Below are 16695 nucleotides of genomic sequence, written 5' to 3'. Positions count from 1 at the left end.
ATTGACTGAAGAGGGTTAATTGTGATTTATTCAGCCCAGATGCAAATGCGGTTGCATTGTTTAGTAAAACCTTTGAACCATAAAATCCGAGGATTATGGACTGAATTTTTGTTAATCATTATAAATTCAATTCAGTTTCAAATTAGTCCGATTTTGTAGTAAGGAAACATTAAAGCGCCATCTTGTAGCTCTTTTAGGAAGTTCTCAAATTTGTATCTGGCAGTAGAAAGCATGATGATCAGATAGGCTAATGTATCGATTTTTCCATTTTCTTGATTAAAGAAAATAAGAGTAGATAACAGTACAAAATCGATTCAGGAGAATGTTTTCTGCCTGTTTGAATAGAAAGTGTACTATTTTGCCTTATGGTTATGAGCTCGCCAGGCATCAATGAGGTGGTAATCAGAGAGTATATGTTGGAAAACCTTGGTTGCCTGTGGATTGTAGTCGGTCTTATTAGATTTTTCCTGCATGTCCAGAATTGCATTCATGTCTGTCCCTATAACCAGTTGGAATTAAGTTAATTCTAAAAATTTGCTGTTCAGAGAATTTAAAAAAACTTAGGATCATATGAATTTGGAGCATACACATTAATAAATGAAATTTTCTTACCGTTATGGATACATTTAAGGAAAATGATTCTGCCTTCTTGGTCTTCTCCTTTACCAAGGATGGTGATTTTGAGTTTGGAACGATATGATTACACCCTTAGTTTTGTTTGGGGCTGATGAAAAAGCAGCCAAATGGTTCTCTATTATACGTGTGTCTTTTTGGTGCAGGTGTATTTCTTGGAGCATTGCAATATCAATATGTTTTTTTGTTGCTAGGATAGCTGGAATGTTTGATCGGACTATTAAGGACTTTCAAGTTCCATGAGAGAATAACTAGTGTTGCCATTGTTTTTCTAAAATGTAATTATCTTTTCTTCTGATAAGCTCATGGATGTAAAATAAAAAGCAGGCCTCACAGGGAAACCAACCCATTGCCCCCAGTCCCCTCTCCTCCCTAGCCCCCAGCCCTCCCTCCTCGACTGTCCAACTACTGGCTGAAACCTACGTCACCGGCCACAAACAACATACAGTACCAGTCAAAAGTTTGGACACACCTACTCATTCCAGGGTTTTTCTTTAGTTTTACTATTTTCTACATTGTAGAATAATAGTGAAGACATAAACTATGAAATAACACATGGAATCATGTGGTAGGCAAAAAAGTGTTAAACAAATCAAAATATATTTTATATTTGAGATTCTTCAAAGTAGCCACCCATTACCTTGATGACAGCGTCGCACACTCTTGGCATTCTCTCAACCAGCTTCATGAGTCACGAGTCACCTGGGATGCATTTCAATTAAGGTGTGCCTTCTTAAAAGTTAATGTGGAATTTATTTCCTTAATGCGTTTGAGCCAAACAGTTGTGTTGTGACAAGGTAGGGGTGGTATACGGGAGATTGCCCTATTTGGTAAAGGACCAAGTCCATATTATGGCAAGAACAGCTCAAATAAGCAAAGAGAAACGACAGTCTATCATTACTTTAAGACATGAAGGTTAGTCAATCCGGAACATTTCAAGAACTTTGAACATTTCAAGAACAGGTGCAGCCGCAAAAACCATTTAAGCGCTATGATGAAACTCAGAGTTACCTCTGCTGCAGAGGATAAGTTCATTTGAGTTACTAGCCTCAGAAATTGCAACCAAAATAAATGCTTTAGAGTTAAAATAAGACATCTCAACATCAACTGTTCAGAGAAGAATGTGTGAATAAGGCCTTCATGGCCGAGTTACTGCAAAGAAACCACTACTAAAGGACACCAATAAGAAGAGACTTGCTTGGGCCAAGGAACACGAGCAATGTCCAAATTCTGGTTCCAACCGCTGTGTCTTTGTGAGAATCAGAGTAGATGAACGGAGGATCTCCGCATGTGTGGTTCCCATCGTGAAGCATGGAGGTGGTGGTGTGGGGGTGCTTTTCTAGTGAAACTGTCTGATTTATTTAGAATTCTAGACACACGACCAGCATGGCTACCACCGCATTCTATAACGATACACCATTCCATCTGGTTTGGGAGAGAGCTGCTGGATGGTTAACAGTTCACACCCTGTTGTAAATTACAAGAGAAGGGGACTCTTTATCCCCCTCCAGTATGACCAAAAGGAAGGAATGAAAAATGGTATGAATGAAATACTGTAACTTGGAAAGTATATCCCCTTTATCTGTCAAGTTTCCATCCAATACGTTGTGCATATATGAAAAATTAGGAAAGTATTTTTAAGATATGAATGGGATTTTAGGAGTCATAAGAGAACTTGCGATCATATCCTTTACAAAATAAGTAGCCACGCCCCGAGTGAGGTCAGAGAGCGTGTCAGGCTGATGGAACCATCCGTTTCGACCAGAGTGAATAAAAGAACTGGCTATGAATTAACATTTCAGACCAGAACATTGCCAGTTTGAAGCTGTGCATGTAAAGAGGTCTGAATCCTGAACCCTGAATAATCAACACGAGGTGTAGGCGAGAAGCTCATCTCCCAGACAATCACTTGTACGGCTGATTAGCTGTCCTAAGTCAGATAGAGAAAAGTGAATATAAGTGGGACCCTCCTACTCTTCAAACCATCCCATCCTACTAAGAGTCTCAAATCACTGTATTCTCCTACCATCACCAATGGGAACCGTCGACATGGCTGGCTATCTTCCAGAGTGAACAACAGTAGAAGAGACGGGTCCGGACCCTTTCGACTATCAGAGCCTTACAAGCGTGCCGCTGAAAGGCCAACCCACATCCTGGTTCCAACAGAGATAAACAGCGGTCAAGGGCACTCACACGTAAATACATTCATGATTTCTTATTCCAAACGGCCGGCGGTTCGTGTGCAAAGTATACGATTAATGTGAGAATAGTTCTAAAATGTAACAACTATAAGTGTCCCACCCCCCCATCTCTGTAACAAGCTGTCATATTGTTATGTCATCTAGGGACCTGTTTCCATCGTATTATGTTTCTAGTCAATAATCTATACCTTTTATCCTGTTAATATTTAGTTAGCTAGTAAATAAATATTTAAACCAATTTGTGTAGTACTGAAGCATGAATAAGGCTGGGTTTTTTGCAGATGCATGAGGCTACGACTGTTCAGAATGACATAAGAGGTTATGATTTAATAAGTTGACTGTTTATGGATGTGATAGGTATATACAGTTGAAGTCGGAAGTTTGCATACACCTTAGCCAAATACATTTAAACTCCGTTTTTCACAATTCCTGACATTTAATCCTATTAAAAATGCCCTGTCTTAGGTCAGTTAGGATCACCACTTTATTTTAAGAATGTGAAAAGTCAGAATAATAGTAGAGAGAATGATTTATTTCAGCTTTTATTTCTTTCATCACATTCCCAGTGGGTCAGAAGTTGACTTACACTCAATTAGTATTTGGTAGCATTGCCTTTAAATTGTTTCACTTGGGTCAAACTGTTTGGTTCACCTTCCACAAGCTTCCCACAATAAGTTGGGTGAATTTTGGCCCATTCCTCCTGACAGAGCTGGTGTAACTGAGTCAGGTTTGTAGGACTCCTTGCTCGCACACGCTTTTTCAGTTCTGCCCACAAATGTTCTATGGGATTTAGGTCAGGGATTTGTGATGGCCACTCCAATACCTTGACTTTGTTGTCCTTAAGCCATTTTGCCACAACTTTGGAAGTATGCTTGGGGTGATTGTCTATTTGGAAGACCCATTTGCAACCAAGCTTTAACTTCCTGACTGATGTCTTGAGATGTTGCTTCAATATATCCACATCATTTTCCTCCCTCATGATGTCATCTATTTTGTGAAGTGCACCAGTCCCTCCTGCAGCAAAGCACCCCCACAACATGATGCTGCCACCCCCGTGCTTCACAGTTGGGATGGTGCTCTTCGGCTTGCAAGCCTCCCCCTTTTTCCTCCAAGCATAACGATGGTCATTATGGCCAAACAGATATTATTGTTTCATCAGACCAGAGGACGTTTCTCCAAAAAGTACGATCTTTGTCCCCGCATGCAGTTGCAAACCGTAGTCTGGCTTTTTAATGGCGGTTTTGGAGCAGTGTCTTCTTCCTTGCTGAGCGGCCTTTCAGGTTATGTCGATATAGGAACTTTTGTACCTGTTTCCTTCAGCATCTTCACAAGGTCCTTTGCTGTTGTTCTAGGTTTGATTTGCACTTTTCGCACCAAAGTACGTTCATCTCTAGGAGTCAGAACGTGTCTCCTTCCTGAGCGGTATGAAGGCTGCGTGGTCCCATGGTGTTTATACTTGCATACTATTGTTTGTACAGATGAATGTGGTACCTTCAGGCGTTTGGAAATTGCTCCCAAGGATGAACCAGACTTGTGGAGGTCTACAATTTCTTTCTGAGGTCTTGACTGATTTCTTTTGATTTTCCCATGATGTCAAGCAAAGAGGCACTGAGTTTGAAAGTAGGCCTTGAAATACATCCACAGGTACACCTCCAATTGACTCAAATGATGTCAATTAGCCTATCAGAAGCATCTAAAGCCATGACATCATTTTCTGGAATTTTCCAAGCTGTTTAAAGGCACAGTTAACTTAGTGTATGTAAACTTCTGACCCACTGGAATTGTGATACAGTGAATTATAAGTGAAATAGTCTGCCTGTAAACAATTGTTGGAAAAATTACTTGTGTCATGCACAAAGTAGATGTCCTAACTGACTTGCCAAAACTATAGTTTATTAACAAGAAATTTGTGGAGTGGTTGAAAAACGAGTTTTAATGACTCCAACATAAGTGTATGTAAACTTCCGACTTCAACTGTACCTTGGAGTTTAATTCGGGAGATGGTAACTCTTTAAACAACCTCTTCCGTGGTGCCCCAAATTCCTAATGAGTTAATTGTTACATGATTATTTTAAATCGGATAACAATTAAACATAGTGAATTAAATAAATAAGTAATCAGATTAATGAAAGTAAAGTCACGACACAAGCCTAATGCTTAAACAGTCAAAATAGGACATCTGTAGGACCAATAGCACTTAATCCATTATCTTCATTTATTAGCAGCAATATGCTTTAGATTACCTTAAACCTAAAATTTCCCACCTTTAAGTGCTATATACTATGTACAAAAAAGGTGTAAAAAGTGGAGTCTATACTCTAGATCTTATATAATAATTAATCAATGGCTGTAGGGCAAGTCCTCCCTGGGAGATACATTCAGTAGCCTAAGCAGAGGGGTGCAGGAATCAACAGGAAGAAAAACGAACAAAAGCAAAAACGCAATTGTGTGGCAGCAGGGACATCACGAGACTTTCAGAACAAATGGGGCTCAGCCCTGAAGACCTGGGGTTGAAAGCAGTCCCAGTATGTATGACACAGGGCCAGCCAACTCATAGGGTAGGATTAGGCGGCCGCCTATGGCGGCAGATTGAAGAGGGCAGCATTTTCTGAGCTCAACTGACCAAGACCTCCAACAACACATAAAACCTCACATAATTCTTACAATATTTATCTTGTCCATTACCGGCGCGCCTCTCCAGGGTGCTGTTGGAGAGACACGTCGCTGCGGCCATAGCTTACAGGCTGGAGATAAAATGTATGACAATGTAATGAGTAACTTTTTACATCATGCAGGTTTCTCCGAGCAAATAGCCTAACCTACATGGCACCCAAATAGAAACATGCACTGACATTAAACACATCCTAAAAACAGGACAGGTCAAAGTAAATTGGAATCAGGCTACTCACAACTGCTGTCCAGAAGTTTCATCCCGTGGGCTAAATTGTCATGATCAGTGGTTTCAAGTTTCTGTCATTTTTTTACGAGCTGATCAGAGTGAAAAAGAAAATACTTATGCATTTCCCGCTGTGTAAACACAATGCAAATAGGCTCAGGATAACTGATAGTTAGGTAGCTGATATTCAGAGCTTAAATAGCCAAATTGATTAGTCACAGGAATCAGGACTAATAAACCCCATGCAACGGCCTGTTTTACAAGCAGTGGGCCGACCACATGGATGGGCATTCATAAATTCCATTGCGGGCCGACATTGTAGGCTACACCCAGTAAGCACGGACCGACGCCGATGTCTTTTGGACATATTTTTGGGGTCCTGGCCGCACCGGCAGTCTTTTTTGTGGGTGTTTTACAAACGGTAGGACTACCACATAGATGGGCTACAACATACATGGCCTACCACATAGATGGGCATTCCTAAAACTTCATTTCAGGCACTGGAGGCCAGGGATGGCCATCTCCGATACTGACGCATTTTAGAAGTCTTTTTGGACGCCTTGATTTCCACGTCCACGGACGTTGTTTTTGGTCCGTTCCAGACCAAATCTGAACCAATCATAGACGTCTATGTTTGGTTCAGATTTTGTCCAGTCTGGACCTGCCTTGATTTGGCCCAAGCATAGCTATAAATGACATCTTTTCAACTTTCATTCAGAACCAAAAATGAACCTGATTTCAACATCTGGAAAATATGTATTTTCACCTTTCATTAAGAACCTAACTTCAATGTCTGGAAAAAAATATAGATTTTGGACATCTTTTTCCTTACTGGGACTATTCTTGTAGGGGCAGATGCCTAGGGCGGCAGAACGGCCAGGACCGGCCCTGGTATGACACCTCCATATATTGTCCATGGTGTCATCAATGTGTAAATGTCTTGGACCATAGGCAATATAATTATAACAAGTTCAATGCTCAGCATTAATAGTGATACTGTTCCTTGTACCCAAACATGAGGGCTGTCCTCCTCATTGTCTTATGCTGAGGGCAGTATCATAGCCATAGGCTCGGCTGCGTGATTGTGCATGGATAGCATACCTGAATAATGAGCCAGTCATGGGGTTCCATCTGTTGGCCAGTCCCCTTAGTTTGTGTCGGGGGTCTAGGTTCAGTCTGTATATCTGGAGTATTTCTCCTGTCTTATCCGGTGTCCTGTGTGAATTTAAGTATGCTTCCTCTAATTCTCTCTCCCTCTCCCCTCCCGGAGGACCTGAAACCTGGGACAGCCCTGTTGTGCTGCTGCTCCAGTTTCAACTGTTCTGTCTGCGGCTATGGAACCCTGACCTGTTCACCGGACGTGCTACCTTGTCCCAGACCTGCTATTTTCGACTCTCTCTATCGCACCTGCTGTCTATAACTCTGAATGCTCGGCTATGAAAATTTACTCCTGAGGTGATGACCTGTTGCACCCTCTACAACCACTGTGATGATTATTATTATTTGACCCTGCTGGTCATCTATGAACATTAGAACATCATGGCCATGTACTGTTATAATCTCAACCCGGCACAGCCAGAAGAGGACCCCTCAGAGCCAGGTTTCTTCCTAGGTTCCTGCCTTTCTAGGGAGTGTTTCCTAGCCACTGTGCTTCAACATCTCTATTGCCAGCCATTTGGGGTTTTAGGCTGGGTTTCTGTATAAGCACTTTGTGACATCGGCTGATGTAAAAAGGGCTTTATAAATACATTTGATTGATTGATTATCAGCGTCACTCTGTTACCATGGAATTGCACACTACATACATTTTCACTACTTCATGTCAAGTAAATGTGAATTAAGGCACTATCATTATCTCACTATAAAACACCAGTATCAAACAGGACAAAGTTGACACTCTTCATCGGTGAAGCATTTTCAACAGACACCATCACCATATAATCTACTCTGCCTCATCATACTCATTCTTTCCTCAGTTCACCTCATCCAGTTCCCTACTACATCCAAAACCAACAGAATTAACTACTAACTAGTACTAATACATGTCACTATACTCTATTCATGGGCCGTGTGCATTTCCTGTTGGTGTATCCTGAGGTAGCTCCTCTCTGAGAACCTCTTCCTGCAGTGCGTACAGGCAAACGGCCTCTCTCCCTTTTGGAACTTCAGATGCATCTTCAGCTGGTGCTGGTGGGAGAACGTATTCTCACACTGGGGCAGCTGTAGGGTTTCTCCCCTGTGTGGACCCTCTGGTGCCTCTTCAGGTTGGACGAGTGTGAAAAACTGGCCTGGCACAAGTGGCAGCCGAAAGGTTTCTCCCCTGTGTGGACCCTCTGGTGCCTCTTTAGGTTGGACGAGTGTGAGAAACTGGCCCGGCACAGGTGGCAGCCAAACGGTTTCTCCCCCATGTGCAACCTCTGGTGGATTGCCACCTGTTGGGGGAAACTGAAGGCTTTCCCACAGAATGAACACGGGAAGCGCTTCTCTTTGGCGCCGCCACCTTTACTGATGCCGTCTCCACTACGGTCAATTGTCAATGGGCTTGTGTAGCCATTTACTGTTGAGGCACTGGCATTGTCTGAGATCTGGTTTATTAGAGGAGTGTGAGGAGGATGAAGGCCAGGCAGTGTCTGTGTTGTTGCAGGGTCCATGTTCCAGTTGATAGATCCTATAGAAGGCAGGCTGAAGGCAGCACCTGTTAGGGGGTTAACCTGAGGTGCCATCAGTATCTCTGAATCACAACTATAGGAGCAGGACGGAGCATCGATAGCCAAGTCTGTGTCTGTTCTCTCCTGCCGCATACGGACACCTCCTCGTCCCTGCGGACCAAATCTATGCTTCGTCCTGGTCGCAGCCAATCTGTTGTCATGGAGGCTAAATCCGGATGTTATTTTGTGTTCGACGGTCCGTTTCCGGTTGTGGTTAACAGTGTTGTTCGCCAGCCCAGAGTTGAGGACGCTGTCCCATCCACTGACCTCCACTATGTCACTTCTGGTCCTTGCCTGCTCATTGATGTCATCACCTGGGACATTGGCTGCACTGGTCTGGGAATCCAAGATGGCCACCCAGTCTCCTTTGTTAGCCTCCAGCCAACCACCTGCAGGAAGAGGTTACAAAATAGAGTTAAAAAAATATGGCAAAGAAAACTCTACATATAGAGTTATATGGACAAAATAATAGCCATGTGCATCACTATTCCCATTGAAGATCTATTACTGTATGTAGGCTATATGTATTTCTCCCTTACTTTGCTCCCCCATCTTTAGTCCACTCAGCAGGTCAATGCTCTCTGGTCCGTCTTCTATTGTCTCCTCTTTGACCAGCAGCAGATCAGGCTTCCCATCCTCCATGTCTACTGACTGCAATAGTAAAGGTTGGCTTTAGTTGGCACTATTTGGGTTGGACGTGTATCATTGAAAGTCACGTATGCAGACGACACTTATGTATTTGTTATTTGGATCCCCATCAGCTTTTGCAGAAGCAGCAGCTACTCTTCCTGGGGTCCACAAAAAACACAAAGGACGACAAGTAACAAAACACTTATACAGTGATAGACAAGGACAGTCACACAAATGTAAAATTCGATATACAAACAATACAACAACAAAAATGGTGTGTGTTAGTGTGTCTGTATGTGTGTCGCCACTGTCCAAGCCAGTCAATGAGATGCTTGAGTAATTGGAGGTGGGAGTACCATGCGATCATGGCTCAGTATAATACTGCGCATTGCCGTGAATTAGTTTTGCACTTGGACTGAAGAGACCCGTGGTGGCATTTCTTGTGGGGTATGTATGGGTGTGTGAGCTGAATGTTATTTGATTATGCAATCTGGAATTTCCATCACAATAATACTTCGGATGAAAACTAGAATAGAAGCAGTTCATCTCTCGTCAACTCTTTAGGGCTCCCGAGTGGCGCAGCGGTCTAAGGCATTGCATCTCAGTGCTAGAGGCGTCACTACAGACCCTGGTCCGATCCCGGGAGTCCCATAGGGGCGGCGCACAATTGGCCCATTGTCATCTGGGTTGGGAGGGTTTGGCCGTCATTGTAAATAAGAATTTGTTCTTAACTGACTTGTCTCGTTAAAACACATTTAAAAAATAAAACCCTCAACCATGAAAGACTGGCATGCATGTTGTTGACGTTAGTTCTGTATGTGCAGTTAAGGGCGAGGCGTGCTGCTCTGTTTTGAGCCAGCTGCAGCTTTGCTAGGTCTTTCTTTGCTGCACTTGACCATATTACCAGACAGTAATCAGGATGGACCAAGACCAGACCCTTAATTAACAGTTGATTTTACAGTACAGTTGATTTGTGTCAAAAACACAACAGACATACCCATCCCCACAACAACTCTGTCATTATGACTTGACCATAAGAGTGTCCGGAAGTAATTTAGCCATTCATTGTAGTCATAGCGATCTGTAGAGTTGCTATTTACGCAAGTTTTCTTGTGTCAATTAACTTGTGACATTCCTGGATTACTCATTATACTAATAGTCAGATTTAATCAAGAAATGCAATAGTCAGTTGAAAAAAGGTTAAGGGTACAGGACAGTAAATATCTGGCTGTGTTGGCAAAATCACTACATATCCCATCGAGCCGAGCAGGGGGAGGCTTCCCGTTGTCACAGTTCCAAGACCAGTCAGAAATGTCCAGCTAACCCTACACCAATGATGCCGGTGGATCTCAAAACTGAACTTGGATCCACGTTAAGTAGCAATGATATCCTTTACCACCATCGTCTTATGACAGACATCTCAAACCAGATATGACTATTCAACAAAACAATACATAATTTAAGTTTTCCCCCAGCTAATTTCTTAGTTACATGATTGTATCACTAGCAAATGAGTTTTGAAGTTGAGGGTGCAGTATTTATGAAGTTTGGCATAGTTCAGCTAGCCAGCTAGTTTAGCCCACTGAGGTATAAGAACGGTTTAGCCAGGGATAACGAGCTCGGGCCTAGTGCACCATATGGGCCCACATGCACACTAGGCTAATTAAGGAGACAGATTGTAGTTTGTATGCTCTGATTAGTCATTGAAATGATTGGCAATATCGAAAGGTTTTGTTATCAATGACCCATCAAAATGAATCGATGGAGAAGAATTGGGATTTCTGCCCATGATATCATTTAAGGTACTCATGTCTTTTTTCTATTGCGTTTTATGTCATTTATCTTTGTTTGGTAAGTTATGTAAAAAAAAAAATCTACATTTACAGTATGTCAACCAATCAGCCTGACTTTTTTTGCCAACTCTTTTGCATAATTTATTTGAACTAGTGTTGTCACGATACCAACATTTTACAAACGATACAATACCAGGCCAAGTATCACGATACCAAATAGTATCGCAATACCATGGTGGGGGGAAAAAAATAAAAAAAGTGACATCCTGTGCTAAGCCACACCCGACGCTTATTAAAATTTTTCAAAAATATCTCCAAAAACATGTCATTGAAATTCATACTTCAATACAACACATTGAACTTAACCTCAGTGTATAATAGAATACTGCATAGAATGGCTGATTTGCTCATATTTGCAAAGGCCTACCTGTGATTTAGCTGGAGGAATGGGAGGAAGGAATATACTGTACATACCAAGGAATAGACGCGCAGGAAGAGCGGACAGAGAGAAAGAAGCAGGTGAGTGAGGGCTGGTAGGGGATGAGGCTGGCTGATGTGATATGCCCATGAATGTGAAGTGGACATTATTGGACCTGCTTATACAAGACACTCTGTGTGCAATAATAGTGTTTCACATGATTTTTTTAATGACTGTGTCATCTCTGTACCCCACACATACAATTATCTGTAAGGTCCCTCAGTCGAGCAGTGAATTTCAAACACAGATTCAACCACAAAGACCAGGGACCTGTTGATAGATGGGGGAAAAAAACAAAAACATTGAATATCCCTTTGAGCATGGTGAAGTTATTAATTACACTTTGGATGGTGTATCAATACACCCAGTCACTACAAGATACAGGTGTTCTTCCTAACTCAGTTGCCGGAGAGGAAGGAAACCACTCAGGGATGTAACCATGAGGCCAATGGTGACTTTAAAACATCAAAAACATTGTAGGCACTCCACAATACTAACCTAATTGACAGTGAAAAGAAGGAAGCCTGTACAAAATAAAAAATATTCCAAAACATGCATCCTGTTTGAAACAAAGCACAAAATAAATATTCTTAGAGACTTATCCAGAAAGACTCACAGCTATAATCTCTGCCAAAAGTGCTTCGACAAAGTATTGACTCAGGGGTGTGAATAGTTCTGTAAAATGAGTTATTTCCGTATTTCATCTTCAATACATTTGCAAAATTTTTCAAAAAACATGTTTTCTTTTTGTCATTATGGGATATTGTGTGTACATGGATGAGAAAGAAAATATATTTAATCCATTTTGAATTCAGGGTGTAACAACAACATGTGGAATAGGTCAATAGGTATTATACTTTCTGGAGGCACTGTAATTAATATGGGCTATTCTTAGCCCTTTCCTGGGTAGCTGAGATGGACATAATATGGAGAGAAAAATCATAACATTGTTTAACTAAGAGTCAGTCAATCAGGCACTTGTGAGTGACAGTTGGTGTGTGTGTGTGATGTGGGGCTGAAGCTACTGACCCGGAAGCTTAGCTCTCTCACTCCTCCCAAGCTTTTGTGACGGAGGGTGGACAATGAGCTTGTCGTAGCGTGGGGACATTGCTTACATCTGCTATCTGGCAGCTTTCATAGCTGGGATAAGTTATTTCTGCCTCTGGCGCACAGTCCTCGTTGAGGAAGATGTTGGTTCCTCTCAAGTTCTTGGGTCTCTCCAGAACAGCCATCTTGTCCTTGAACCTTGGGAACTTGAACACTATCAGCCTGAAACTGTCACCTGGGCTGGTTACAGGTTTTCCAGAACTGTGGGCGTGCTCCACATCAATCTTCTTCTGATCCATCTGCAGATTTTCAGTGATCATTTTCTCACTTTGTGTACACTCTGGTATGCCATCCACAACAATGTTATTCCTCCTGGATTGCCCCTCTAGATCGTCTGTTTTCCCAGTCATCTGTAATAGTGATTCACAAACACTTCTGATGTCATCTCGAGTGGACTTAGTTTGTCGTCATCTTGCTGCAAATCTCTTCCATGACATTCACCTCTCCCTGGTCAGATCGTCCATTCTTTTTTTAGTGGAGTCCACCAGTATTAGGACAAAGCTCTTGAAGCCATTTTTCTGTTCATGTAACAATTGCTTGTAGACATATTTTTGTTGATTTACACTGTTTACAACCTTCTTTGACTTTGGGCGACATAATAGTAGCAACGTAGGCTAACGCTGGTAACTTACTCCACGCAATTCCAGCCAACATGGCCGATGGAAACAGCAACAAACAGAAGGGATTTAAACAGCCACAAGTTCAGGACTATCCGAGGTCCCAGCCACAAGGGCTAACTGCGTTGCAGGCTGTGTTCATGTCAAAGAAACCTGGCTAGCTTGATAGCTAACAGCAGCTTCTCAGACTTTAGGGTTTGGCAGTGTCCCGGGACAGATAGTAGCGGCCCCCAGCAACTGAGCTAACCACGTCGCAGGATTCAAATTAAAGAGGTAGGCTAGTAAAAAAAAAAAAAGGAAAATGGAAAACTTTTTCACAAACTTAAAAAAAGAAAAATTAGCGCTCTCTCGTTCCGCATGCGTTGCGCTCTGATAACGTCACTCTGCAAGCACTCAGGGGTGTGCCATTGCCACAACTGTTGACCAGGCTGTTAGAGCTGCAATCTGACCTTGATGCCTACAGAGAGACCTGGTTGATTTAAAATGTGTAATTAATTGTGGGCAAGACTAAATACATGTTCTCTAATTCTCACTATTTTTTTCAGATGGACTACATTTCATTGGGTTCCCGCCTATAAATATCTGGGCATTTGGATTGACAAAGATTGAAAGTTATAGATGAGCTAGTTAAAAAGATAAGATTGAAAGTGGGATTTAAAAAAAAAAAATAGATCCTTTCCTTTCCCTAAATAGCAGAACGCAGATTGTACAGTCAACTTTCCTGACAGTTCTTCACTTTGGTGCCACCATTTACAAGATTGCAGCAGCCACTAGTTTTAAACCGTCAGATGCTGTCTACTATAGCTCCATTCGTTTTATCACAGGTGACAGTTTTAATATACACCTCTGCATCCTGTATCAAATTGGCTGGTCCTCATTAAAGTCTCATGGATCACTTCATTACTCATTTTTGTTTACAAAGCTCAACTACAAAAACTTCCAACTCAACTAACTTTGTTGTTAAAGTATAAAAACATGAGATAACCAACCCTGTGAATGGGTTTGAGTAACTCTTGAGGTTCCTTTGGTCTCCACCGAACTAGGTAAATCCACTTTTTGTTTTAATGCAACTCTTTGCTTGAACCAACTACAAAATATATTACAATTGGATGATCTGGTGCCGCTCTGTCTACATAGCTTTATTCAGCTGATCCTAGCTATCCTGCTCTGAAGGGCTTTGTGGATATGAGCCATGACATAAACATGCAGACAGTAGTTTACAGTGGGCTCACCTCAGTGAGACTGTGTGTGGTCCTGTGCTGCTCAGCTGGTTCCTCTGTGGGTTCAGGAGGAGGTGTAGTCTGGTTGTCCTCCATGACCATGGTCTCCTCAGGGTTCCCCAGATCCTCCTCACACCCCTCCTCCTTCACCAGCAGCACCTCTGGACCCTCCTCCTGGAAGAGACAGGTGATACAGATTACACAGACATACACTCCCTCAGGTACGTACACACAGATAATAAACACACTTTCAACATGGAGTGTTTACCCATCCCCACTACGTTTGAGTCCTATACTGTAGTTACAGAATTACTTAATTATTGTTAAAACCATCATGGTGGACATAAATATGTTGTGGGTAAAAACAAGTCAGCTATAAGTCAAAAGTATCCAACAGACAAACCTGACTGAACTATTTTGATGTGTACAGTAGGTGTTAGTGTGTGGGTATGTGTAGGTATATTTAGTAAGTGTATAATGGTTATAAAGCTCTGTCAGTGTATGCAGAATAGAGTGAGATCAGATGTGATGTATACTAAAGAGTCTCAATGAAAGTCTGCATGAAAAGTCCCATTTTGTGTTTATTAAAACACACAAGTTTTAAATACACCATATGAAAACCACACATACACGTCTCAACTAGAAATCTGCATGATAAACTCCATTCATTTTCTCATTAAAAGTGTCTTGGGAAAGAAATTAAGTAGCTGAATGGAAGTAATGAAATAGGCATTTGTGAACACACGGTACAAACACAATATATAACATACTTTTTAGGCTTATATATGCCTAGGGCTGGGCAATATGGCTTAAAAATCAGCTCGGATTTTTCTAACTTTTGGTTCATTGATCTCAATTTTCTAAAGTTCTCTCTAAATAAGCTTTGTTGCACAATTAAAGGTCAATACAATTCATTTCAAACAGTAAATAAATGAATTAAATCAGGGCTTGTAAAATGATACCTACTGTAGGCTAAATACATGCCTTCCACAACCATAAGACCCACTAATAATGTAATTATTTTATCAAAATAGTTTAAACTGCTTTTTTGTTGTTGCAATAATCACTGATCTAGCTTTCAAGTCTATGAGAATGCCATTTTTGTTAAACATTTTACCAGAACCATCCACATTCACTAATAATGACTAGCCTCTTGTAGCAGGCATTATAGAATCAAATCAAAAGTATTTATATAGCCCTTCTTATGTCAGCTGATATCTCAAAGTGCTGTACAGAAACCCAGCCTAAAACCCCAAACAGCAAGCAATGCAGGTGTAGAAGCACGGTGGCTAGGAAAAACTCCCTAGAAAGGCCAAAACCTAGAGAGGAACCAGGCTATGAGGGGTGGCCAGTCCTCTTCTGGCTGTGCTGGGTGGAGATTATAACAGAACATGGCCAAGTGTTCAAATGTTCATAGATGACCAGCAGGGTCAAATAATAATAATCACAGTAGTTGTCGAGGGTGCAGCAAGTCAGCACCTCAGGAGTAAATGTCAGTTGGCTTTTCATAGCCGATCATTAAGAGTATCTCTACCGCTCCTGCTGTCTCTAGAGAGTTGAAAACAGCAGGTCTGGGACAGGTACCACGTCCGGTGAACAGGTCAGGGTTCCATAGCCACAGGCAGAACAGTTGAAACTGGAGCAGCAGCACGGCCATAGAAAATGAACACAGGTCTCTTAAAACCTCTTATGGCTGCAAGCCCGAGGTCGGTACACCTATGACAACATCCCCCACCCCCCCCACACTGATTAGCATCGCTAGCATAGCGTCACAATTAAATAGTAGCATCTAAATATCATTAAATCACAAGTCCAAGACACCAAATGAAAGATACAGATCTTGTGAATAAAGCCACCATTTCAGATTTTTAAAATGTTTTACAGGGAAGACAAAATATGTAAATCTATTAGCTAACCACGTTAGCAAAAGACACCATTTTTCTTTGTCCACCATTTCTCTCCACCAGTAGCTATCACCAATTCAGCCAAATAAAGATATTGATAGCCACTAACCAAGAAAAAACCTCATCAGATGACAGTCTGATAACATATTTATTGTATAGGATAGGTTTTGTTAGAAAAATGTGCATATTTCAGGTATAAATCATAGTTTACAATTGCACCCACCATCACAACTCGACTAGAATAAATACACAGAGCAACGTGTATTACCTAATTACTAATCATAAAACATTTCTTAAAAATACACAGCTCACAGCAATGGAAATACACAGATCTTGTGAATTCAGACAATATTTCAGATGTTCTAAGTGTTTTACAGCGAAAACACAATAAATCGTTATATTAGCATACCACATGTGCAAACGTTACCAGAGCATTGATTCTAGCCAAAGAGAGCGATAACGTAATCATCGCCAAAATATATTAATTTTTTCACTAACCTTCTCAGAA

General features: G+C 41.5%; 1 pseudogene; it reads right to left on the bottom strand.

The window, feature by feature from the left end:
• Positions 1–7324: 7324 nt before the first annotated feature.
• On the bottom strand, positions 7325–8821 carry LOC120053018 (annotated as a pseudogene).
• Between the last annotated feature and the right edge of the window lie 7874 nt (positions 8822–16695).

The sequence above is a fragment of the Salvelinus namaycush genome, chromosome 8 (genome assembly GCF_016432855.1).
Source record: "Salvelinus namaycush isolate Seneca chromosome 8, SaNama_1.0, whole genome shotgun sequence".
NCBI lineage: Eukaryota > Metazoa > Chordata > Actinopteri > Salmoniformes > Salmonidae > Salvelinus > Salvelinus namaycush.
The sequence above is the reverse complement of the archived record's forward strand: the minus strand, read 5'-3'. Positions and strand labels throughout refer to the sequence as shown.